Source organism: Schistocerca gregaria, unplaced genomic scaffold (genome assembly GCF_023897955.1).
Source record: "Schistocerca gregaria isolate iqSchGreg1 unplaced genomic scaffold, iqSchGreg1.2 ptg000240l, whole genome shotgun sequence".
Lineage (NCBI taxonomy): Eukaryota > Metazoa > Arthropoda > Insecta > Orthoptera > Acrididae > Schistocerca > Schistocerca gregaria.
This window is the reverse complement of record NW_026061752.1, coordinates 4,519,593-4,545,369: the sequence shown is the minus strand read 5'-3', so window position 1 is coordinate 4,545,369 and position 25,777 is coordinate 4,519,593. Positions and strand designations below refer to the sequence as shown.

The window sequence follows — 25,777 nt, the reverse complement described above, 5'->3', positions numbered from 1 at the left end:
ATGTGCAAGTGATAGTCAATACTCGCTGTGTCGGCACTCTGCCGACCATTTCGCTAGTTAACACCGGTCTTGTTGTGTGTGTTTCAAGCTCAAGAGCATCTCCAAGCAAAAAATGGTCAACAGCAACATTCCGACGGTTTCGTACTGCTCAATTGCTACATTAAAACGTTATGTTTCTTTTTCAGAACTGGAAAAACACAAGCGTGACAGCATTCGAACCTGTAATCTTCAGATCCGAAGTCCGACGCCTTATCCATTAGGCCACACGGTCACTGACGACCAACATTAACATGTATACGACTCATCTCGAAACGCTCACACCCCTGAGGATTTGTGTTTTCGTTCTACACAGCCGCTGCCCCTTGCTCTTTCCCACCCATTCGTTACATTCAACCTCTGACGAGACCGACCAAATATAGACTGTGAAACAAGACCACACACTTTGTGCATTCGGAATCGAAGGCAGGGCGTCCCTCGCCGCATTTGCTACGATTGCCATTTGCTACTTCTGCAGAAGCGGCGGCGGCGGCGACGACGACGACGACGACAACGACGAATATCGCGAGAGGCTCTGAGATATGTGAGAAATACATCTATAAAATGTAATTCAGACTGCCTCGTCCCACCTTATGCTGTACCGCTTTGGCAAATGCTTTATCTGCGCCATACGCCTTAATCGCATCTGAGAGTGATTCTTAAAAAAACGCCTGTCGCTAATTGTTTGTCATCACAGGTACTGTTTGCTATACGGCCACGACGCGCAACTGATTTCCAAAATTCATCTTTCTCCTGTGAGGATGGAACTTACGACCCCTGGTTTATTAGACCAGCGCTCTACCACTGAGCTAAAGAGGCGCGGCCTAGCGGTACTCTTGGTTACTTCGTCCTTACGGTCGTCTGCATCATCCGACTTCAGCTGACAACACTTCATATTACCAGCTAAAATTTGCAGCTATGGCGACAAATTACTGCTTGACTACACATCTGACACGTAACCGATGTGCTCTCCAAACAACAACACTTGCATTTCAGAACATGTCTTTCACACATGTCTACAAAATCACCTTCACCTTCAAATACAGCTTCCTTGCGACTGACAGAGACGTAGGCAAAGTTTAAAGTTGCTATTTCCATTAAATCTCGTTAATCAGAAAAACGGTAATTTACACTTGCAGCGGAACAAAATTCCGATCCGCCCAGCGTCTGGCTCGAACCCACGACCCTGGGATTAAGAGTCTGACGCTCTACCGACTGAGCTAGCCGCCTACCTCGGTGAATACCTGCCGGGTAGCACGTCACACAGTACTCGTTTGGGTTGGGTGGTCCCATACAGAATCTCTCCATGATGCCTAATGTTTTCCTAACGTCACACTCGTCACGTACTTCACTTTTATGTCATAATCATTTCTGAGAGGTAAAGAAATTGCATGACAACATGCAGAGCTAGTGGCGTCAAAATTAACGCACATACTTTATGTGACTCAAAAGCCGAACGAGTTACTTTCCGACGTTGTTTTAGATGTGCAAGTGATAGTCAAAACTCGCTGTGTCGGCACTCTGCCGACCATTTCGCTAGTTAACACCGGTCTTGTTGTGTGTGTTTCAAGCTCAAGAGCATCTCCAAGCAAAAAATGGTCAACAGCAACATTCAGACGGTTTTGTACTGCTCAATTGCTACATTAATACGTTATGTTTCTTTTTCAGAACTGGAAAAACACAAGCGTGACAGCATTCGAACCTGTAATCTTCAGATCCGAAGTCCGACGCCTTATCCATTAGGCCACACGGTCACTGACGACCAACATTTACAAGTATACGACTCATCTCGAAACGCTCACACCCCTGAGGATTTGTGTTTTCGTTCTACACAGCCGCTGCCCCTTGCTCTTTCCCACCCATTCGTTACATTCAACCTCTGACGAGACCGACCAAATATAGACTGAGAAACAAGACCACACACTTTGTGCATTCGGAATCGAAGGCAGGGCGTCCCTCGCCGCATTTGCTACGATTGCCATTTGCTACTTCTGCAGAAGCGGCGGCGGCGGCGGCGACGACGACGACGACGACGAATATCGCGAGAGGCTCTGAGATATGTGAGAAATACATCTATAAAATGTAATTCAGACTGCCTCGTCCCACCTTATGCTGTACCGCTTTGGCAAATGCTTTTTCTGCGCCATTCGCCTTAATCGCATCTGAGAGTGATTCTTAAAAAAACGCCTGTCGCTAATTGTTCGTCATCACAGGTACTGTTTGCCATACGGCCACGACGCGCAACTGATTTCCAAAATTCATCTTTCTCCTGTGAGGATGGAACTTACGACCCCTGGTTTATTAGACCAGTGCTCTACCACTGAGCTAAAGAGGCGCGGCCTAGCGGTACTCTTGGGTACTTCGTCCTTACGGTCGTCTGCATCATCACACTTTAGCTGACAACACTTCATATTACCGGCTAATATTTGCAGCTATGGCGACAAATTACTGCTTGACTACACATCTGACACGTAACCGATGTGCTCTCCAAACAACAACACTTGCATTTCAGAACATGTCTTTCACACATGTCTACAAAATCACCTTCACCTTCAAATACAGCTTCCTTGCGACTGACAGAGACGTAGGCAAAGTTTAAAGTTGCTATTTCCATTAAATCTCGTTAATCAGAAAAACGGTAATTTACACTTGCAGCGGAACAAAATTCCGTTCCGCCCAGCGTCTGGCTCGAACCCACGACCCTGGAATTAAAAGTCTGACGCTCTACCGACTGAGCTAGCCGGCTACCTCGGTGAATACCTGCCGGGTAGCACGTCACACAGTACTCGTTTGGGTTGGGTGGTCCCATACAGAATCTCTCCATGATGCCTAATGTTTTCCTAACGTCACACTCGTCACGTACTTCACTTTTATGTCATAATCATTTCTGAGAGGTAAAGAAATTGCATGACAACATGCAGAGCTAGTGGCGTCAAAATTAACGCACATACTTTATGTGACTCAAAAGCCGAACGAGTTACTTTCCGACGTTGTTTTAGATGTGCAAGTGATAGTCAAAACTCGCTGTGTCGGCACTCTGCCGACCATTTCGCTAGTTAACACCGGTCTTGTTGTGTGTGTTTCAAGCTCAAGAGCATCTCCAAGCAAAAAATGGTCAACAGCAACATTCAGACGGTTTCGTACTGCTCAATTGCTACATTAAAACGTTATGTTTCTTTTTCAGAACTGGAAAAACACAAGCGTGACAGCATTCGAACCTGTAATCTTCAGATCCGAAGTCCGACGCCTTATCCATTAGGCCACACGGTCACTGACGACCAACATTTACATGTATACGACTCATCTCGAAACGCTCACACCCCTGAGGATTTGTGTTTTCGTTCTACACAGCCGCTGCCCCTTGCTCTTTCCCACCCATTCGTTACATTCAACCTCTGACGAGACCGACCAAATATAGACTGTGAAACAAGACCACACACTTTGTGCATTCGGAATCGAAGGCAGGGCGTCCCTCGCCGCATTTGCTACGATTGCCATTTGCTACTTCTGCAGAAGCGGCGGCGGCGGCGGCGACGACGACGACGACGACGAATATCGCGAGAGGCTCTGAGATATGTGAGAAATACATCTATAAAATGTAATTCAGACTGCCTCGTCCCACCTTATGCTGTACCGCTTTGGCAAATGCTTTTTCTGCGCCATTCGCCTTAATCGCATCTGAGAGTGATTCTTAAAAAAACGCCTGTCGCTAATTGTTCGTCATCACAGGTACTGTTTGCCATACGGCCACGACGCGCAACTGATTTCCAAAATTCATCTTCCTCCTGTGAGGATGGAACTTACGACCCCTGGTTTATTAGACCAGTGCTCTACCACTGAGCTAAAGAGGCGCGGCCTAGCGGTACTCTTGGGTACTTCGTCCTTACGGTCGTCTGCATCATCAGACTTTAGCTGACAACACTTCATATTACCGGCTAATATTTGCAGCTATGGCGACAAATTACTGCTTGACTACACATCTGACACGTAACCGATGTGCTCTCCAAACAACAACACTTGCATTTCAGAACATGTCTTTCACACATGTCTACAAAATCACCTTCACCTTCAAATACAGCTTCCTTGCGACTGACAGAGACGTAGGCAAAGTTTAAAGTTGCTATTTCCATTAAATCTCGTTAATCAGAAAAACGGTAATTTACACTTGCAGCGGAACAAAATTCCGTTCCGCCCAGCGTCTGGCTCGAACCCACGACCCTGGGATTAAAAGTCTGACGCTCTACCGACTGAGCTAGCCGGCTACCTCGGTGAATACCTGCCGGGTAGCACGTCACACAGTACTCGTTTGGGTTGGGTGGTCCCATACAGAATCTCTCCATGATGCCTAATGTTTTCCTAACGTCACACTCGTCACGTACTTCACTTTTATGTCATAATCATTTCTGAGAGGTAAAGAAATTGCATGACAACATGCAGAGCTAGTGGCGTCAAAATTAACGCACATACTTTATGTGACTCAAAAGCCGAACGAGTTACTTTCCGACGTTGTTTTAGATGTGCAAGTGATAGTCAAAACTCGCTGTGTCGGCACTCTGCCGACCATTTCGCTAGTTAACACCGGTCTTGTTGTGTGTGTTTCAAGCTCAAGAGCATCTCCAAGCAAAAAATGGTCAACAGCAACATTCAGACGGTTTCGTACTGCTCAATTGCTACATTAAAACGTTATGTTTCTTTTTCAGAACTGGAAAAACACAAGCGTGACAGCATTCGAACCAGTAATCTTCACATCCGAAGTCCGACGCCTTATCCATTAGGCCACACGGTCACTGACGACCAACATTTACATGTATACGACTCATCTCGAAACGCTCACACCCCTGAGGATTTGTGTTTTCGTTCTACACAGCCGCTGCCCCTTGCTCTTTCCCACCCATTCGTTACATTCAACCTCTGACGAGACCGACCAAATATAGACTGTGAAACAAGACCACACACTTTGTGCATTCGGAATCGAAGGCAGGGCGTCCCTCGCCGCATTTGCTACGATTGCCATTTGCTACTTCTGCAGAAGCGGCGGCGGCGGCGACGACGACGACGACGACGAATATCGCGAGAGGCTCTGAGATATGTGAGAAATACATCTATAAAATGTAATTCAGACTGCCTCGTCCCACCTTATGCTGTACCGCTTTGGCAAATGCTTTTTCTGCGCCATTCGCCTTAATCGCATCTGAGAGTGATTCTTAAAAAAACGCCTGTCGCTAATTGTTCGTCATCACAGGTACTGTTTGCCATACGGCCACGACGCGCAACTGATTTCCAAAATTCATCTTTCTCCTGTGAGGATGGAACTTACGACCCCTGGTTTATTAGACCAGTGCTCTACCACTGAGCTAAAGAGGCGCGGCCTAGCGGTACTCTTGGGTACTTCGTCCTTACGGTCGTCTGCATCATCACACTTTAGCTGACAACACTTCATATTACCGGCTAATATTTGCAGCTATGGCGACAAATTACTGCTTGACTACACATCTGACACGTAACCGATGTGCTCTCCAAACAACAACACTTGCATTTCAGAACATGTCTTTCACACATGTCTACAAAATCACCTTCACCTTCAAATACAGCTTCCTTGCGACTGACAGAGACGTAGGCAAAGTTTAAAGTTGCTATTTCCATTAAATCTCGTTAATCAGAAAAACGGTAATTTACACTTGCAGCGGAACAAAATTCCGTTCCGCCCAGCGTCTGGCTCGAACCCACGACCCTGGGATTAAAAGTCTGAGGCTCTACCGACTGAGCTAGCCGGCTACCTCGGTGAATACCTGCCGGGTAGCACGTCACACAGTACTCGTTTGGGTTGGGTGGTCCCATACAGAATCTCTCCATGATGCCTAATGTTTTCCTAACGTCACACTCGTCACGTACTTCACTTTTATGTCATAATCATTTCTGAGAGGTAAAGAAATTGCATGACAACATGCAGAGCTAGTGGCGTCAAAATTAACGCACATACTTTATGTGACTCAAAAGCCGAACGAGTTACTTTCCGACGTTGTTTTAGATGTGCAAGTGATAGTCAATACTCGCTGTGTCGGCACTCTGCCGACCATTTCGCTAGTTAACACCGGTCTTGTTGTGTGTGTTTCAAGCTCAAGAGCATCTCCAAGCAAAAAATGGTCAACAGCAACATTCCGACGGTTTCGTACTGCTCAATTGCTACATTAAAACGTTATGTTTCTTTTTCAGAACTGGAAAAACACAAGCGTGACAGCATTCGAACCTATAATCTTCAGATCCGAAGTCCGACGCCTTATCCATTAGGCCACACGGTCACTGACGACCAACATTAACATGTATACGACTCATCTCGAAACGCTCACACCCCTGAGGATTTGTGTTTTCGTTCTACACAGCCGCTGCCCCTTGCTCTTTCCCACCCATTCGTTACATTCAACCTCTGACGAGACCGACCAAATATAGACTGTGAAACAAGACCACACACTTTGTGCATTCGGAATCGAAGGCAGGGCGTCCCTCGCCGCATTTGCTACGATTGCCATTTGCTACTTCTGCAGAAGCGGCGGCGGCGGCGACGACGACGACGACGACGACGACGACGACGACGACGACGACGACGAATATCGCGAGAGGCTCTGAGATATGTGAGAAATACATCTATAAAATGTAATTCAGACTGCCTCGTCCCACCTTATGCTGTACCGCTTTGGCAAATGCTTTATCTGCGCCATTCGCCTTAATCGCATCTGAGAGTGATTCTTAAAAAAACGCCTGTCGCTAATTGTTTGTCATCACAGGTACTGTTTGCTATACGGCCACGACGCGCAACTGATTTCCAAAATTCATCTTTCTCCTGTGAGGATGGAACTTACGACCCCTGGTTTATTAGACCAGTGCTCTACCACTGAGCTAAAGAGGCGCGGCCTAGCGGTACTCTTGGTTACTTCGTCCTTACGGTCGTCTGCATCATCCGACTTCAGCTGACAACACTTCATATTACCAGCTAAAATTTGCAGCTATGGCGACAAATTACTGCTTGACTACACATCTGACACGTAACCGATGTGCTCTCCAAACAACAACACTTGCATTTCAGAACATGTCTTTCACACATGTCTACAAAATCACCTTCACCTTCAAATACAGCTTCCTTGCGACTGACAGAGACGTAGGCAAAGTTTAAAGTTGCTATTTCCATTAAATCTCGTTAATCAGAAAAACGGTAATTTACACTTGCAGCGGAACAAAATTCCGATCCGCCCAGCGTCTGGCTCGAACCCACGACCCTGGGATTAAGAGTCTGACGCTCTACCGACTGAGCTAGCCGGCTACCTCGGTGAATACCTGCCGGGTAGCACGTCACACAGTACTCGTTTGGGTTGGGTGGTCCCATACAGAATCTCTCCATGATGCCTAATGTTTTCCTAACGTCACACTCGTCACGTACTTCACTTTTATGTCATAATCATTTCTGAGAGGTAAAGAAATTGCATGACAACATGCAGAGCTAGTGGCGTCAAAATTAACGCACATACTTTATGTGACTCAAAAGCCGAACGAGTTACTTTCCGACGTTGTTTTAGATGTGCAAGTGATAGTCAAAACTCGCTGTGTCGGCACTCTGCCGACCATTTCGCTAGTTAACACCGGTCTTGTTGTGTGTGTTTCAAGCTCAAGAGCATCTCCAAGCAAAAAATGGTCAACAGCAACATTCAGACGGTTTTGTACTGCTCAATTGCTACATTAATACGTTATGTTTCTTTTTCAGAACTGGAAAAACACAAGCGTGACAGCATTCGAACCTGTAATCTTCAGATCCGAAGTCCGACGCCTTATCCATTAGGCCACACGGTCACTGACGACCAACATTTACAAGTATACGACTCATCTCGAAACGCTCACACCCCTGAGGATTTGTGTTTTCGTTCTACACAGCCGCTGCCCCTTGCTCTTTCCCACCCATTCGTTACATTCAACCTCTGACGAGACCGACCAAATATAGACTGAGAAACAAGACCACACACTTTGTGCATTCGGAATCGAAGGCAGGGCGTCCCTCGCCGCATTTGCTACGATTGCCATTTGCTACTTCTGCAGAAGCGGCGGCGGCGGCGACGACGACGACGACGACGAATATCGCGAGAGGCTCTGAGATATGTGAGAAATACATCTATAAAATGTAATTCAGACTGCCTCGTCCCACCTTATGCTGTACCGCTTTGGCAAATGCTTTTTCTGCGCCATTCGCCTTAATCGCATCTGAGAGTGATTCTTAAAAAAACGCCTGTCGCTAATTGTTCGTCATCACAGGTACTGTTTGCTATACGGCCACGACGCGCAACTGATTTCCAAAATTCATCTTTCTCCTGTGAGGATGGAACTTACGACCCCTGGTTTATTAGACCAGTGCTCTACCACTGAGCTAAAGAGGCGCGGCCTAGCGGTACTCTTGGGTACTTCGTCCTTACGGTCGTCTGCATCATCAGACTTTAGCTGACAACACTTCATATTACCGGCTAATATTTGCAGCTATGGCGACAAATTACTGCTTGACTACACATCTGACACGTAACCGATGTGCTCTCCAAACAACAACACTTGCATTTCAGAACATGTCTTTCACACATGTCTACAAAATCACCTTCACCTTCAAATACAGCTTCCTTGCGACTGACAGAGACGTAGGCAAAGTTTAAAGTTGCTATTTCCATTAAATCTCGTTAATCAGAAAAACGGTAATTTACACTTGCAGCGGAACAAAATTCCGTTCCGCCCAGCGTCTGGCTCGAACCCATGACCCTGGGATTAAGAGTCTGACGCTCTACCGACTGAGCTAGCCGGCTACCTCGGTGAATACCTGCCGGGTAGCACGTCACACAGTACTCGTTTGGGTTGGGTGGTCCCATACAGAATCTCTCCATGATGCCTAATGTTCTCCTAACGTCACACTCGTCACGTACTTCACTTTTATGTCATAATCATTTCTGAGAGGTAAAGAAATTGCATGACAACATGCAGAGCTAGTGGCGTCAAAATTAACGCACATACTTTATGTGACTCAAAAGCCGAACGAGTTACTTTCCGACGTTGTTTTAGATGTGCAAGTGATAGTCAAAACTCGCTGTGTCGGCACTCTGCCGACCATTTCGCTAGTTAACACCGGTCTTGTTGTGTGTGTTTCAAGCTCAAGAGCATCTCCAAGCAAAAAATGGTCAACAGCAACATTCAGACGGTTTTGTACTGCTCAATTGCTACATTAATACGTTATGTTTCTTTTTCAGAACTGGAAAAACACAAGCGTGACAGCATTCGAACCTGTAATCTTCAGATCCGGAGTCCGACGCCTTATCCATTAGGCCACACGGTCACTGACGACCAACATTTACATGTATACGACTCATCTCGAAACGCTCACACCCCTGAGGATTTGTGTTTTCGTTCTACACAGCCGCTGCCCCTTGCTCTTTCCCACCCATTCGTTACATTCAACCTCTGACGAGACCGACCAAATATAGACTGAGAAACAAGACCACACACTTTGTGCATTCGGAATCGAAGGCAGGGCGTCCCTCGCCGCATTTGCTACGATTGCCATTTGCTACTTCTGCAGAAGCGGCGGCGGCGGCGGCGGCGACGACGACGACGACGACGAATATCGCGAGAGGCTCTGAGATATGTGAGAAATACATCTATAAAATGTAATTCAGACTGCCTCGTCCCACCTTATGCTGTACCGCTTTGGCAAATGCTTTATCTGCGCCATTCGAATTAATCGCATCTGAGAGTGATTCTTAAAAAAACGCCTGTCGCTAATTGTTCGTCATCACAGGTACTGTTTGCTATACGGCCACGACGCGCAACTGATTTCCAAAATTCATCTTTCTCCTGTGGGGATGGAACTTACGACCCCTGGTTTATTAGACCAGTGCTCTACCACTGAGCTAAAGATGCGCGGCCTAGCGGTACTCTTGGGTACTTCGTCCTTACGGTCGTCTGCATCATCCGACTTCAGCTGACAACACTTCATATTACCAGCTAATATTTGCAGCTATGGCGACAAATTACTGCTTGACTACACATCTGACACGTAACCGATGTGCTCTCCAAACAACAACACTTGCATTTCAGAACATGTCTTTCACACATGTCTACAAAATCACCTTCACCTTCAAATACAGCTTCCTTGCGACTGACAGAGACGTAGGCAAAGTTTAAAGTTGCTATTTCCATTAAATCTCGTTAATCAGAAAAACGGTAATTTACACTTGCAGCGGAACAAAATTCCGTTCCGCCCAGCGTCTGACTCGAACCCACGACCCTGGGATTAAGAGTCTGACGCTCTACCGACTGAGCTAGCCGGCTACCTCGGTGAATACCTGCCGGGTAGCACGTCACACAATACTCGTTTGGGTTGGGTGGTCCCATACAGAATCTCTCCATGATGCCTAATGTTTTCCTAACGTCACACTCGTCACGTACTTCACTTTTATGTCATAATCATTTCTGAGAGGTAAAGAAATTGCATGACAACATGCAGAGCTAGTGGCGTCAAAATTAACGCACATACATTATGTGACTCAAAAGCCGAACGAGTTACTTTCCGACGTTGTTTTAGATGTGCAAGTGATAGTCAAAACTCGCTGTGTCGGCACTCTGCCGACCATTTCGCTAGTTAACACCGGTCTTGTTGTGTGTGTTTCAAGCTCAAGAGCATCTCCAAGCAAAAAATGGTCAACAGCAACATTCAGACGGTTTCGTACTGCTCAATTGCTACATTAAAACGTTATGTTTCTTTTTCAGAACTGGAAAAACACAAGCGCGACAGCATTCGAACCTGTAATCTTCAGATCCGAAGTCCGACGCCTTATCCTTTAGGCCACACGGTCACTGACGACCAACATTTACATGTATACGACTCATCTCGAAACGCTCACACCCCTGAGGATTTGTGTTTTCGTTCTACACAGCCGCTGCCCCTTGCTCTTTCCCACCCATTCGTTACATTCAACCTCTGACGAGACCGACCAAATATAGACTGAGAAACAAGACCACACACTTTGTGCATTCGGAATCGAAGGCAGGGCGTCCCTCGCCGCATTTGCTACGATTGCCATTTGCTACTTCTGCAGAAGCGGCGGCGGCGGCGGCGACGACGACGACGACGACGACGACGACGAATATCGCGAGAGGCTCTGAGATATGTGAGAAATACATCTATAAAATGTAATTCAGACTGCCTCGTCCCACCTTATGCTGTACCGCTTTGGCAAATGCTTTTTCTGCGCCATTCGCCTTAATCGCATCTGAGAGTGATTCTTAAAAAAACGCCTGTCGCTAATTGTTCGTCATCACAGGTACTGTTTGCTATACGGCCACGACGCGCAACTGATTTCCAAAATTCATTTTTCTCCTGTGAGGATGGAACTTACGACCCCTGGTTTATTAGACCAGTGCTCTACCACTGAGCTAAAGAGGCGCGGCCTAGCGGTACTCTTGGGTACTTCGTCCTTACGGTCGTCTGCATCATCAGACTTTAGCTGACAACACTTCATATTACCGGCTAATATTTGCAGCTATGGCGACAAATTACTGCTTGACTACACATCTGACACGTAACCGATGTGCTCTCCAAACAACAACACTTGCATTTCAGAACATGTCTTTCACACATGTCTACAAAATCACCTTCACCTTCAAATACAGCTTCCTTGCGACTGACAGAGACGTAGGCAAAGTTTAAAGTTGCTATTTCCATTAAATCTCGTTAATCAGAAAAACGGTAATTTACACTTGCAGCGGAACAAAATTCCGTTCCGCCCAGCGTCTGGCTCGAACCCACGACCCTGGGATTAAGAGTCTGACGCTCTACCGACTGAGCTAGCCGGCTACCTCGGTGAATACCTGCCGGGTAGCACGTCACACAATACTCGTTTGGGTTGGGTGGTCCCATACAGAATCTCTCCATGATGCCTAATGTTTTCCTAACGTCACACTCGTCACGTACTTCACTTTTATGTCATAATCATTTCTGAGAGGTAAAGAAATTGCATGACAACATGCAGAGCTAGTGGCGTCAAAATTAACGCACATACATTATGTGACTCAAAAGCCGAACGAGTTACTTTCCGACGTTGTTTTAGATGTGCAAGTGATAGTCAAAACTCGCTGTGTCGGCACTCTGCCGACCATTTCGCTAGTTAACACCGGTCTTGTTGTGTGTGTTTCAAGCTCAAGAGCATCTCCAAGCAAAAAATGGTCAACAGCAACATTCAGACGGTTTCGTACTGCTCAATTGCTACATTAAAACGTTATGTTTCTTTTTCAGAACTGGAAAAACACAAGCGCGACAGCATTCGAACCTGTAATCTTCAGATCCGAAGTCCGACGCCTTATCCTTTAGGCCACACGGTCACTGACGACCAACATTTACATGTATACGACTCATCTCGAAACGCTCACACCCCTGAGGATTTGTGTTTTCGTTCTACACAGCCGCTGCCCCTTGCTCTTTCCCACCCATTCGTTACATTCAACCTCTGACGAGACCGACCAAATATAGACTGAGAAACAAGACCACACACTTTGTGCATTCGGAATCGAAGGCAGGGCGTCCCTCGCCGCATTTGCTACGATTGCCATTTGCTACTTCTGCAGAAGCGGCGGCGGCGGCGGCGACGACGACGACGACGACGACGACGACGACGACGACGACGACGACGACGACGAATATCGCGAGAGGCTCTGAGATATGTGAGAAATACATCTATAAAATGTAATTCAGACTGCCTCGTCCCACCTTATGCTGTACCGCTTTGGCAAATGCTTTTTCTGCGCCATTCGCCTTAATCGCATCTGAGAGTGATTCTTAAAAAAACGCCTGTCGCTAATTGTTCGTCATCACAGGTACTGTTTGCTATACGGCCACGACGCGCAACTGATTTCCAAAATTCATCTTTCTCCTGTGAGGATGGAACTTACGACCCCTGGTTTATTAGACCAGTGCTCTACCACTGAGCTAAAGAGGCGCGGCCTAGCGGTACTCTTGGGTACTTCGTCCTTACGGTCGTCTGCATCATCAGACTTTAGCTGACAACACTTCATATTACCGGCTAATATTTGCAGCTATGGCGACAAATTACTGCTTGACTACACATCTGACACGTAACCGATGTGCTCTCCAAACAACAACACTTGCATTTCAGAACATGTCTTTCACACATGTCTACAAAATCACCTTCACCTTCAAATACAGCTTCCTTTGCGACTGACAGAGACGTAGGCAAAGTTTAAAGTTGCTATTTCCATTAAATCTCGTTAATCAGAAAAACGGTAATTTACACTTGCAGCGGAACAAAATTCCTTTAAGCCCAGCGTCTGGCTCGAACCCACGACCCTGGGATTAAGAGTCTGACGCTCTACCGACTGAGCTAGCCGGCTACCTCGGTGAATACCTGCCGGGTAGCACGTCACACAGTACTCGTTTGGGTTGGGTGGTCCCATACAGAATCTCTCCATGATGCCTAATGTTCTCCTAACGTCACACTCGTCACGTACTTCACTTTTATGTCATAATCATTTCTGAGAGGTAAAGAAATTGCATGACAACATGCAGAGCTAGTGGCGTCAAAATTAACGCACATACTTTATGTGACTCAAAAGCCGAACGAGTTACTTTCCGACGTTGTTTTAGATGTGCAAGTGATAGTCAAAACTCGCTGTGTCGGCACTCTGCCGACCATTTCGCTAGTTAACACCGGTCTTGTTGTGTGTGTTTCAAGCTCAAGAGCATCTCCAAGCAAAAAATGGTCAACAGCAACATTCAGACGGTTTTGTACTGCTCAATTGCTACATTAATACGTTATGTTTCTTTTTCAGAACTGGAAAAACACAAGCGTGACAGCATTCGAACCTGTAATCTTCAGATCCGAAGTCCGACGCCTTATCCATTAGGCCACACGGTCACTGACGACCAACATTTACATGTATACGACTCATCTCGAAACGCTCACACCCCTGAGGATTTGTGTTTTCGTTCTACACAGCCGCTGCCCCTTGCTCTTTCCCACCCATTCGTTACATTCAACCTCTGACGAGACCGACCAAATATAGACTGAGAAACAAGACCACACACTTTGTGCATTCGGAATCGAAGGCAGGGCGTCCCTCGCCGCATTTGCTACGATTGCCATTTGCTACTTCTGCAGAAGCGGCGGCGGCGGCGGCGACGACGACGACGACGACGACGACGACGACGAATATCGCGAGAGGCTCTGAGATATGTGAGAAATACATCTATAAAATGTAATTCAGACTGCCTCGTCCCACCTTATGCTGTACCTCTTTGGCAAATGCTTTATCTGCGCCATTCGCCTTAATCGCATCTGAGAGTGATTCTTAAAAAAACGCCTCTCGCTAATTGTTCGTCATCACAGGTACTGTTTGCTATACGGCCACGACGCGCAACTGATTTCCAAAATTCATCTTTCTCCTGTGAGGATGGAACTTACGACCCCTGGTTTATTAGACCAGTGCTCTACCACTGAGCTAAAGATGCGCGGCCTAGCGGTACTCTTGGGTACTTCGTCCTTACGGTCGTCTGCATCATCCGACTTCAGCTGACAACACTTCATATTACCAGCTAATATTTGCAGCTATGGCGACAAATTACTGCTTGACTACACATCTGACACGTAACCGATGTGCTCTCCAAACAACAACACTTGCATTTCAGAACATGTCTTTCACACATGTCTACAAAATCACCTTCACCTTCAAATACAGCTTCCTTGCGACTGACAGAGACGTAGGCAAAGTTTAAAGTTGCTATTTCCATTAAATCTCGTTAATCAGAAAAACGGTAATTTACACTTGCAGCGGAACAAAATTCCGTTCCGCCCAGCGTCCGACTCGAACCCACGACCCTGGGATTAAGAGTCTGACGCTCTACCGACTGAGCTAGCCGGCTACCTCGGTGAATACCTGCCGGGTAGCACGTCACACAATACTCGTTTGGGTTGGGTGGTCCCATACAGAATCTCTCCATGATGCCTAATGTTTTCCTAACGTCACACTCGTCACGTACTTCACTTTTATGTCATAATCATTTCTGAGAGGTAAAGAAATTGCATGACAACATGCAGAGCTAGTGGCGTCAAAATTAACGCACATACTTTATGTGACTCAAAAGCCGAACGAGTTACTTTCCGACGTTGTTTTAGATGTGCAAGTGATAGTCAAAACTCGCTGTGTCGGCACTCTGCCGACCATTTCGCTAGTTAACACCGGTCTTGTTGTGTGTGTTTCAAGCTCAAGAGCATCTCCAAGCAAAAAATGGTCAACAGCAACATTCAGACGGTTTCGTACTGCTCAATTGCTACATTAAAACGTTATGTTTCTTTTTCAGAACTGGAAAAACACAAGCGCGACAGCATTGGAACCTGTAATCTTCAGATCCGAAGTCCGACGCCTTATCCATTAGGCCACACGGTCACTGACGACCAACATTTACATGTATACGACTCATCTCGAAACGCTCACACCCCTGAGGATTTGTGTTTTCGTTCTACACAGCCGCTGCCCCTTGCTCTTTCCCACCCATTCGTTACATTCAACCTCTGACGAGACCGACCAAAGATTGACTGTGAAACAAGACCACACACTTTGTGCATTCGGAATCGAAGGCAGGGCGTCCCTCGCCGCATTTGCTACGATTGCCATTTGCTACTTCTGCAGAAGCGGCGGCGACGACGACGACGACGACGACGACGACGAATATCGCGAGAGGCTCTGAGATATGTGAGAAATACATCTATAAAATGTAATTCAGACTGCCTCGTCCCACCTTATGCTGTACCGCTTTGGCAAATGCTTTTTCTGCGCCATTCGCCTTAATCGCATCTGAGAGTGATTCTTAAAAAAACGCCTGTCGCTAATTGTTCGTCATCACAGGTACTGTTTGCCATACGGCCACGACGCGCAACTGATTTCCAAAATTCGTCTTTCTCCTGTGAGGATGGAACTTACGACCCCTGGTTTATTAGACCAGTGCTCTACCACTGAGCTAAAGAGGCGCGGCCCAGCGGTACTCTTGGGTACTTCGTCCTTACGGTCGTCTGCATCATCAGACTTTAGCTGACAACACTTCATATTACCGGCTAATATTTGCAGCTATGGCGACAAATTACTGCTTGACTACACATCTGACACGTAACCGATGTGCTCTCCAAACAACAACACTTGCATTTCAGAACATGTCTTTCACACATGTCTACAAAATCACCTTCACCTTCAAATACAGCTTCCTTGCGACTGACAGAGACGTAGGCAAAGTTTTAAGTTGCTATTTCCATTAAATCTCGTTAATCAGAAAAACGGTAATTTACACTTGCAGCGGAACAAAATTCCGTTCCGCCAAGCGTCTGGCTCGAACCCACGACCCTGGGATTAAGAGTCTGACGCTCTACCGACTGAGCTAGCCGGCTACCTCGGTGAATACCTGCCGGGTAGCACGTCACACAGTACTCGTTTGGGTTGGGTGGTCCCATACAGAATCTCTCCATGATGCCTAATGTTTTCCTAACTTCACACTCGTCACGTACTTCACTTTTATGTCATAATCATTTCTGAGAGGTAAAGAAATTGCATGACAACATGCAGAGCTAGTGGCGTCAAAATTAACGCACATACTTTATGTGACTCAAAAGCCGAACGAGTTACTTTCCGACGTTGTTTTAGATGTGCAAGTGATAGTCAAAACTCGCTGTGTCGGCACTCTGCCGACCATTTCGCTAGTTAACACCGGTCTTGTTGTGTGTGTTTCAAGCTCAAGAGCATCTCCAAGCAAAAAATGGTCAACAGCAACATTCAGACGGTTTCGTACTGCTCAATTGCTACATTAAAACGTTATGTTTCTTTTTCAGAACTGGAAAAACACAAGCGTGACAGGATTCGAACCTGTAATCTTCAGATCCGAAGTCCGACGCCTTATCCATTAGGCCACACGGTCACTGACGACCAACATTTACATGTATACGACTCATCTCGAAACGCTCACACCCCTGAGGATTTGTGTTTTCGTTCTACACAGCCGCTGCCCCTTGCTCTTTCCCACCCATTCGTTACATTCAACCTCTGACGAGACCGACCAAAGATAGACTGTGAAACAAGACCACACACTTTGTGCATTCGGAATCGAAGGCAGGGCGTCCCTCGCCGCATTTGCTACGATTGCCATTTGCTACTTCTGCAGAAGCGGCGGCGGCGGCGACGACGACGACGACGACGACGACGACGACGACGAATATCGCGAGAGGCTCTGAGATATGTGAGAAATACATCTATAAAATGTAATTCAGACTGCCTCGTCCCACCTTATGCTGTACCGCTTTGGCAAATGCTTTTTCTGCGCCATTCGCCTTAATCGCATCTGAGAGTGATTCTTAAAAAAACGCCTGTCGCTAATTGTTCGTCATCACAGGTACTGTTTGCCATACGGCCACGACGCGCAACTGATTTCCAAAATTCATCTTTCTCCTGTGAGGATGGAACTTACGACCCCTGGTTTATTAGACCAGTGCTCTACCACTGAGCTAAAGAGGCGCGGCCTAGCGGTACTCTTGGGTACTTCGTCCTTACGGTCGTCTGCATCATCAGACTTTAGCTGACAACACTTCATATTACCGGCTAATATTTGCAGCTATGGCGACAAATTACTGCTTGACTACACATCTGACACGTAACCGATGTGCTCTCCAAACAACAACACTTGCATTTCAGAACATGTCTTTCACACATGTCTACAAAATCACCTTCACCTTCAAATACAGCTTCCTTGCGCCTGACAGAGACGTAGGCAAAGTTTTAAGTTGCTATTTCCATTAAACCTCGTTAATCAGAAAAACGGTAATTTACACTTGCAGCGGAACAAAATTCCGTTCCGCCCAGCGTCTGGCTCGAACCCACGACCCTGGGATTAAGAGTCTGACGCTCTACCGACTGAGCTAGCCGGCTACCTCGGTGAATACCTGCCGGGTAGCACGTCACACAGTACTCGTTTGGGTTGGGTGGTCCCATACAGAATCTCTCCATGATGCCTAATGTTTTCCTAACGTCACACTCGTCACGTACTTCACTTTTATGTCATAATCATTTCTGAGAGGTAAAGAAATTGCATGACAACATGCAGAGCTAGTGGCGTCAAAATTAACGCACATACTTTATGTGACTCAAAAGCCGAACGAGTTACTTTCCGACGTTGTTTTAGATGTGCAAGTGATAGTCAAAACTCGCTGTGTCGGCACTCTGCCGACCATTTCGCTAGTTAACACCGGTCTTGTTGTGTGTGTTTCAAGCTCAAGAGCATCTCCAAGCAAAAAATGGTCAACAGCAACATTCAGACGGTTTCGTACTGCTCAATTGCTACATTAAAACGTTATGTTTCTTTTTCAGAACTGGAAAAACACAAGCGTGACAGCATTCGAACCTGTAATCTTCAGATCCGAAGTCCGACGCCTCATCCATTAGGGCACACGGTCACTGACGACCAACATTTACATGTATACGACTCATCTCGAAACGCTCACACCCCTGAGGATTTGTGTTTTCGTTCTACACAGCCGCTGCCCCTTGCTCTTTCCCACCCATTCGTTACATTCAACCTCTGACGAGACCGACCAAAGATAGACTGTGAAACAAGACCACACACTTTGTGCATTCGGAATCGAAGGCAGGGCGTCCCTCGCCGCATTTGCTACGATTGCCATTTGCTACTTCTGCAGAAGCGGCGGCGGCGGCGACGACGACGACGACGACGACGACGACGAATATCGCGAGAGGCTCTGAGATATGTGAGAAATACATCTATAAAATGTAATTCAGACTGCCTCGTCCCACCTTATGCTGTACCGCTTTGGCAAATGCTTTTTCTGCGCCATTCGCCTTAATCGCATCTGAGAGTGATTCTTAAAAAAACGCCTGTCGCTAATTGTTCGTCATCACAGGTACTGTTTGCCATACGGCCACGACGCGCAACTGATTTCCAAAATTCATCTTTCTCCTGTGAGGATGGAACTTACGACCCCTGGTTTATTAGACCAGTGCTCTACCACTGAGCTAAAGAGGCGCGGCCTAGCGGTACTCTTGGGTACTTCGTCCTTACGGTCGTCTGCATCATCAGACTTTAGCTGACAACACTTCATATTACCGGCTAGCATTTGCAGCTATGGCGACAAATTACTGCTTGACTACACATCTGACACGTAACCGATGTGCTCTCCAAACAACAACACTTGCATTTCAGAACATGTCTTTCACACATGTCTACAAAATAACCTTCACCTTCAAATACAGCTTCCTTGCGACTGACAGAGACGTAGGCAAAGTTTTAAGTTGCTATTTCCATTAAATCTCGTTAATCAGAAAAACGGTAATTTACACTTGCAGCGGAACAAAATTCCGTTCCGCCCAGCGTCTGGCTCGAACCCACGACCCTGGGATTAAGAGTCTGACGCTCTACCGACTGAGCTAGCCGGCTACCTCGGTGAATACCTGCCGGGTAGCACGTCACACAGTACTCGTTTGGGTTGGGTGGTCCCATACAGAATCTCTCCATGATGCCTAATGTTCTCCTAACGTCACACTCGTCACGTACTTCACTTTTATGTCATAATCATTTCTGAGAGGTAAAGAAATTGCATGACAACATGCAGAGCTAGTGGCGTCAAAATTAACGCACATACTTTATGTGACTCAAAAGCCGAACGAGTTACTTTCCGACGTTGTTTTAGATGTGCAAGTGATAGTCAAAACTCGCTGTGTCGGCACTCTGCCGACCATTTCGCTAGTTAACACCGGTCTTGTTGTGTGTGTTTCAAGCTCAAGAGCATCTCCAAGCAAAAAATGGTCAACAGCAACATTCAGACGGTTTCGTACTGCTCAATTGCTACATTAAAACGTTATGTTTCTTTTTCAGAACTGGAAAAACACAAGCGTGACAGCATTCGAACCTGTAATCTTCAGATCCGAAGTCCGACGCCTCATCCATTAGGGCACACGGTCACTGACGACCAACATTTACATGTATACGACTCATCTCGAAACGCTCACACCCCTGAGGATTTGTGTTTTCGTTCTACACAGCCGCTGCCCCTTGCTCTTTCCCACCCATTCGTTACATTCAACCTCTGACGAGACCGACCAAAGATAGACTGTGAAACAAGACCACACACTTTGTGCATTCGGAATCGAAGGCAGGGCGTCCCTCGCCGCATTTGCTACGATTGCCATTTGCTACTTCTGCAGAAGCGGCGGCGGCGGCGACGACGACGACGACGACGACGACGACGAATATCGCGAGAGGCTCTGAGATATGTGAGAAATACATCTATAAAATGTAATTCAGACTGCCTCGTCCCACCTTATGCTGTACCGCTTTGGCAAATGCTTTATCTGCGCCATTCGCCTTAATCGCATCTGAGAGTGATTCTTAAAAAAACGCCTGTCGCTAATTGTTCGTCATCACAGGTACTGTTTGCCATACGGCCACGACGCGCAACTGATTTCCAAAATTCATCTTTCTCCTGTGAGGATGGAACTTACGACCCCTGGTTTATTAGACCAGTGCTCTACCACTGAGCTAAAGAGGCGCGGCCTAGCGGTACTCTTGGGTACTTCGTCCTTACGGTCGTCTGCATCATCAGACTTTAGCTGACAACACTTCATATTACCGGCTAATATTTGCAGCTATGGCGACAAATTACTGCTTGACTACACATCTGACACGTAACCGATGTGCTCTCCAAACAACAACACTTGCATTTCAGAACATGTCTTTCACACATGTCTACAAAATCACCTTCACCTTCAAATACAGCTTCCTTGCGACTGACAGAGACGTAGGCAAAGTTTAAAGTTGCTATTTCCATTAAATCTCGTTAATCAGAAAAACGGTAATTTACACTTGCAGCGGAACAAAATTCCGTTCCGCCCAGCGTCTGGCTCGAACCCACGACCCTGGGATTAAGAGTCTGACGCTCTACCGACTGAGCTAGCCGGCTACCTCGGTGAATACCTGCCGGGTAGCACGTCACACAGTACTCGTTTGGGTTGGGTGGTCCCATACAGAATCTCTCCATGATGCCTAATGTTCTCCTAACGTCACACTCGTCACGTACTTCACTTTTATGTCATAATCATTTCTGAGAGGTAAAGAAATTGCATGACAACATGCAGAGCTAGTGGCGTCAAAATTAACGCACATACTTTATGTGACTCAAAAGCCGAACGAGTTACTTTCCGACGTTGTTTTAGATGTGCAAGTGATAGTCAAAACTCGCTGTGTCGGCACTCTGCCGACCATTTCGCTAGTTAACACCGGTCTTGTTGTGTGTGTTTCAAGCTCAAGAGCATCTCCAAGCAAAAAATGGTCAACAGCAACATTCAGACGGTTTCGTACTGCTCAATTGCTACATTAAAACGTTATGTTTCTTTTTCAGAACTGGAAAAACACAAGCGTGACAGCATTCGAACCTGTAATCTTCAGATCCGAAGTCCGACGCCTCATCCATTAGGGCACACGGTCACTGACGACCAACATTTACATGTATACGACTCATCTCGAAACGCTCACACCCCTGAGGATTTGTGTTTTCGTTCTACACAGCCGCTGCCCCTTGCTCTTTCCCACCCATTCGTTACATTCAACCTCTGACGAGACCGACCAAATATAAACTGTGAAACAAGACCACACACTTTGTGCATTCGGAATCGAAGGCAGGGCGTCCCTCGCCGCATTTGCTACGATTGCCATTTGCTACTTCTGCAGAAGCGGCGGCGGCGGCGACGACGACGACGACGACGAATATCGCGAGAGGCTCTGAGATATGTGAGAAATACATCTATAAAATGTAATTCAGACTGCCTCGTCCCACCTTATGCTGTACCGCTTTGGCAAATGCTTTTTCTGCGCCATTCACCTTAATCGCATCTGAGAGTGATTCTTAAAAAAACGCCTGTCGCTAATTGTTCGTCATCACAGGTACTGTTTGCTATACGGCCACGACGCGCAACTGATTTCCAAAATTCATCTTTCTCCTGTGAGGATGGAACTTACGACCCCTGGTTTATTAGACCAGTGCTCTACCACTGAGCTAAAGAGGCGCGGCCTAGCGGTACTCTTGGGTACTTCGTCCTTACGGTCGTCTGCATCATCAGACTTTAGCTGACAACACTTCATATTACCGGCTAATATTTGCAGCTATGGCGACAAATTACTGCTTGACTACACATCTGACACGTAACCGATGTGCTCTCCAAACAACAACACTTGCATTTCAGAACATGTCTTTCACACATGTCTACAAAATCACCTTCACCTTCAAATACAGCTTCCTTGCGACTGACAGAGACGTAGGCAAAGTTTTAAGTTGCTATTTCCATTAAATCTCGTTAATCAGAAAAACGGTAATTTACACTTGCAGCGGAACAAAATTCCGTTCCGCCCAGCGTCTGGCTCGAACCCACGACCCTGGGATTAAGAGTCTGACGCTCTACCGACTGAGCTAGCCGGCTTCCTCGGTGAATACCTGCCGGGTAGCACGTCACACAGTACTCGTTTGGGTTGGGTGGTCCCATACAGAATCTCTCCATGATGCCTAATGTTCTCGTAACGTCACACTCGTCACGTACTTCACTTTTATGTCATAATCATTTCTGAGAGGTAAAGAAATTGCATGACAACATGCAGAGCTAGTGGCGTCAAAATTAACGCACATACTTTATGTGACTCAAAAGCCGAACGAGTTACTTTCCGACGTTGTTTTAGATGTGCAAGTGATAGTCAAAACTCGCTGTGTCGGCACTCTGCCGACCATTTCGCTAGTTAACACCGGTCTTGTTGTGTGTGTTTCAAGCTCAAGAGCATCTCCAAGCAAAAAATGGTCAACAGCAACATTCAGACGGTTTCGTACTGCTCAATTGCTACATTAAAACGTTATGTTTCTTTTTCAGAACTGGAAAAACACAAGCGTGACAGCATTCGAACCTGTAATCTTCAGATCCGAAGTCCGACGCCTCATCCATTAGGGCACACGGTCACTGACGACCAACATTTACATGTATACGACTCATCTCGAAACGCTCACACCCCTGAGGATTTGTGTTTTCGTTCTACACAGCCGCTGCCCCTTGCTCTTTCCCACCCATTCGTTACATTCAACCTCTGACGAGACCGACCAAAGATAGACTGTGAAACAAGACCACACACTTTGTGCATTCGGAATCGAAGGCAGGGCGTCCCTCGCCGCATTTGCTACGATTGCCATTTGCTACTTCTGCAGAAGCGGCGGCGGCGGCGACGACGACGACGACGACGAATATCGCGAGAGGCTCTGAGATATGTGAGAAATACATCTATAAAATGTAATTCAGACTGCCTCGTCCCACCTTATGCTGTACCGCTTTGGCAAATGCTTTTTCTGCGCCATTCGCCTTAATCGCATCTGAGAGTGATTCTTAAAAAAACGCCTGTTGCTAATTGTTCGTCATCACAGGTACTGTTTGCCATACGGCCACGACGCGCAACTGATTTCCAAAATTCATCTTTCTCCTGTGAGGATGGAACTTACGACCCCTGGTTGATTAGACCAGTGCTCTACCACTGAGCTAAAGAGGCGCGGCCTAGCGGTACTCTTGGGTACTTCGTCCTTACGGTCGTCTGCATCATCAGACTTTAGCTGACAACACTTCATATTACCGGCTAATATTTGCAGCTATGGCGACAAATTACTGCTTGACTACACATCTGACACGTAACCGATGTGCTCTCCAAACAACAACACTTGCATTTCAGAACATGTCTTTCACACATGTCTACAAAATCACCTTCACCTTCAAATACAGCTTCCTTGCGACTGACAGAGACGTAGGCAAAGTTTTAAGTTGCTATTTCCATTAAATCTCGTTAATCAGAAAAACGGTAATTTACACTTGCAGCGGAACAAAATTCCGTTCCGCCCAGCGTCTGGCTCGAACCCACAACCCTGGGATTAAGAGTCTGACGCTCTACCGACTGAGCTAGCCGGCTACCTCGGTGAATACCTGCCGGGTAGCACGTCACACAGTACTCGTTTGGGTTGGGTGGTCCCATACAGAATCTCTCCATGATGCCTAATGTTCTCCTAACGTCACACTCGTCACGTACTTCACTTTTATGTCATAATCATTTCTGAGAGGTAAAGAAATTGCATGACATCATGCAGAGCTAGTGGCGTCAAAATTAACGCACATACTTTATGTGACTCAAAAGCCGAACGAGTTACTTTCCGACGTTGTTTTAGATGTGCAAGTGATAGTCAAAACTCGCTGTGTCGGCACTCTGCCGACCATTTCGCTAGTTAACACCGGTCTTGTTGTGTGTGTTTCAAGCTCAAGAGCATCTCCAAGCAAAAAATGGTCAACAGCAACATTCAGACGGTTTCGTACTGCTCAATTGCTACATTAAAACGTTATGTTTCTTTTTCAGAACTGGAAAAACACAAGCGTGACAGCATTCGAACCTGTAATCTTCAGATCCGAAGTCCGACGCCTCATCCATTAGGGCACACGGTCACTGACGACCAACATTTACATGTATACGACTCATCTCGAAACGCTCACACCCCTGAGGATTTGTGTTTTCGTTCTACACAGCCGCTGCCCCTTGCTCTTTCCCACCCATTCGTTACATTCAACCTCTGACGAGACCGACCAAATATAGACTGTGAAACAAGACCACACACATTGTGCATTCGGAATCGAAGGCAGGGCGTCCCTCGCCGCATTTGCTACGATTGCCATTTGCTACTTCTGCAGAAGCGGCGGCGGCGGCGACGACGACGACGACGACGAATATCGCGAGAGGCTCTGAGATATGTGAGAAATACATCTATAAAATGTAATTCAGACTGCCTCGTCCCACCTTATGCTGTACCGCTTTGGCAAATGCTTTTTCTGCGCCATTCACCTTAATCGCATCTGAGAGTGATTCTTAAAAAAACGCCTGTCGCTAATTGTTCGTCATCACAGGTACTGTTTGCTATACGGCCACGACGCGCAACTGATTTCCAAAATTCATCTTTCTCCTGTGAGGATGGAACTTACGACCCCTGGTTTATTAGACCAGTGCTCTACCACTGAGCTAAAGAGGCGCGGCCTAGCGGTACTCTTGGGTACTTCGTCCTTACGGTCGTCTGCATCATCAGACTTTAGCTGACAACACTTCATATTACCGGCTAATATTTGCAGCTATGGCGACAAATTACTGCTTGACTACACATCTGACACGTAACCGATGTGCTCTCCAAACAACAACACTTGCATTTCAGAACATGTCTTTCACACATGTCTACAAAATCACCTTCACCTTCAAATACAGCTTCCTTGCGACTGACAGAGACGTAGGCAAAGTTTTAAGTTGCTATTTCCATTAAATCTCGTTAATCAGAAAAACGGTAATTTACACTTGCAGCGGAACAAAATTCCGTTCCGCCCAGCGTCTGGCTCGAACCCACGACCCTGGGATTAAGAGTCTGACGCTCTACCGACTGAGCTAGCCGGCTACCTCGGTGAATACCTGCCGGGTAGCACGTCACACAGTACTCGTTTGGGTTGGGTGGTCCCATACAGAATCTCTCCATGATGCCTAATGTTCTCCTAACGTCACACTCGTCACGTACTTCACTTTTATGTCATAATCATTTCTGAGAGGTAAAGAAATTGCATG

The 25,777-nt window shown here is 46.6% G+C and overlaps 2 non-coding genes across 2 annotated transcripts; both read right to left on the bottom strand.

Moving 5' to 3' along the window:
* Nucleotides 1–783: 783 nt before the first annotated feature.
* Trnai-aau (transfer RNA isoleucine (anticodon AAU)) lies at nt 784–855 on the bottom strand. The gene has a single exon. It is a non-coding gene; the product is annotated as a tRNA-Ile (tRNA).
* A 2,960-nt stretch (nt 856–3,815) lies between these two features.
* Trnai-aau (transfer RNA isoleucine (anticodon AAU)) lies at nt 3,816–3,887 on the bottom strand. The gene has a single exon. It is a non-coding gene; the product is annotated as a tRNA-Ile (tRNA).
* Nucleotides 3,888–25,777: the final 21,890 nt, after the last annotated feature.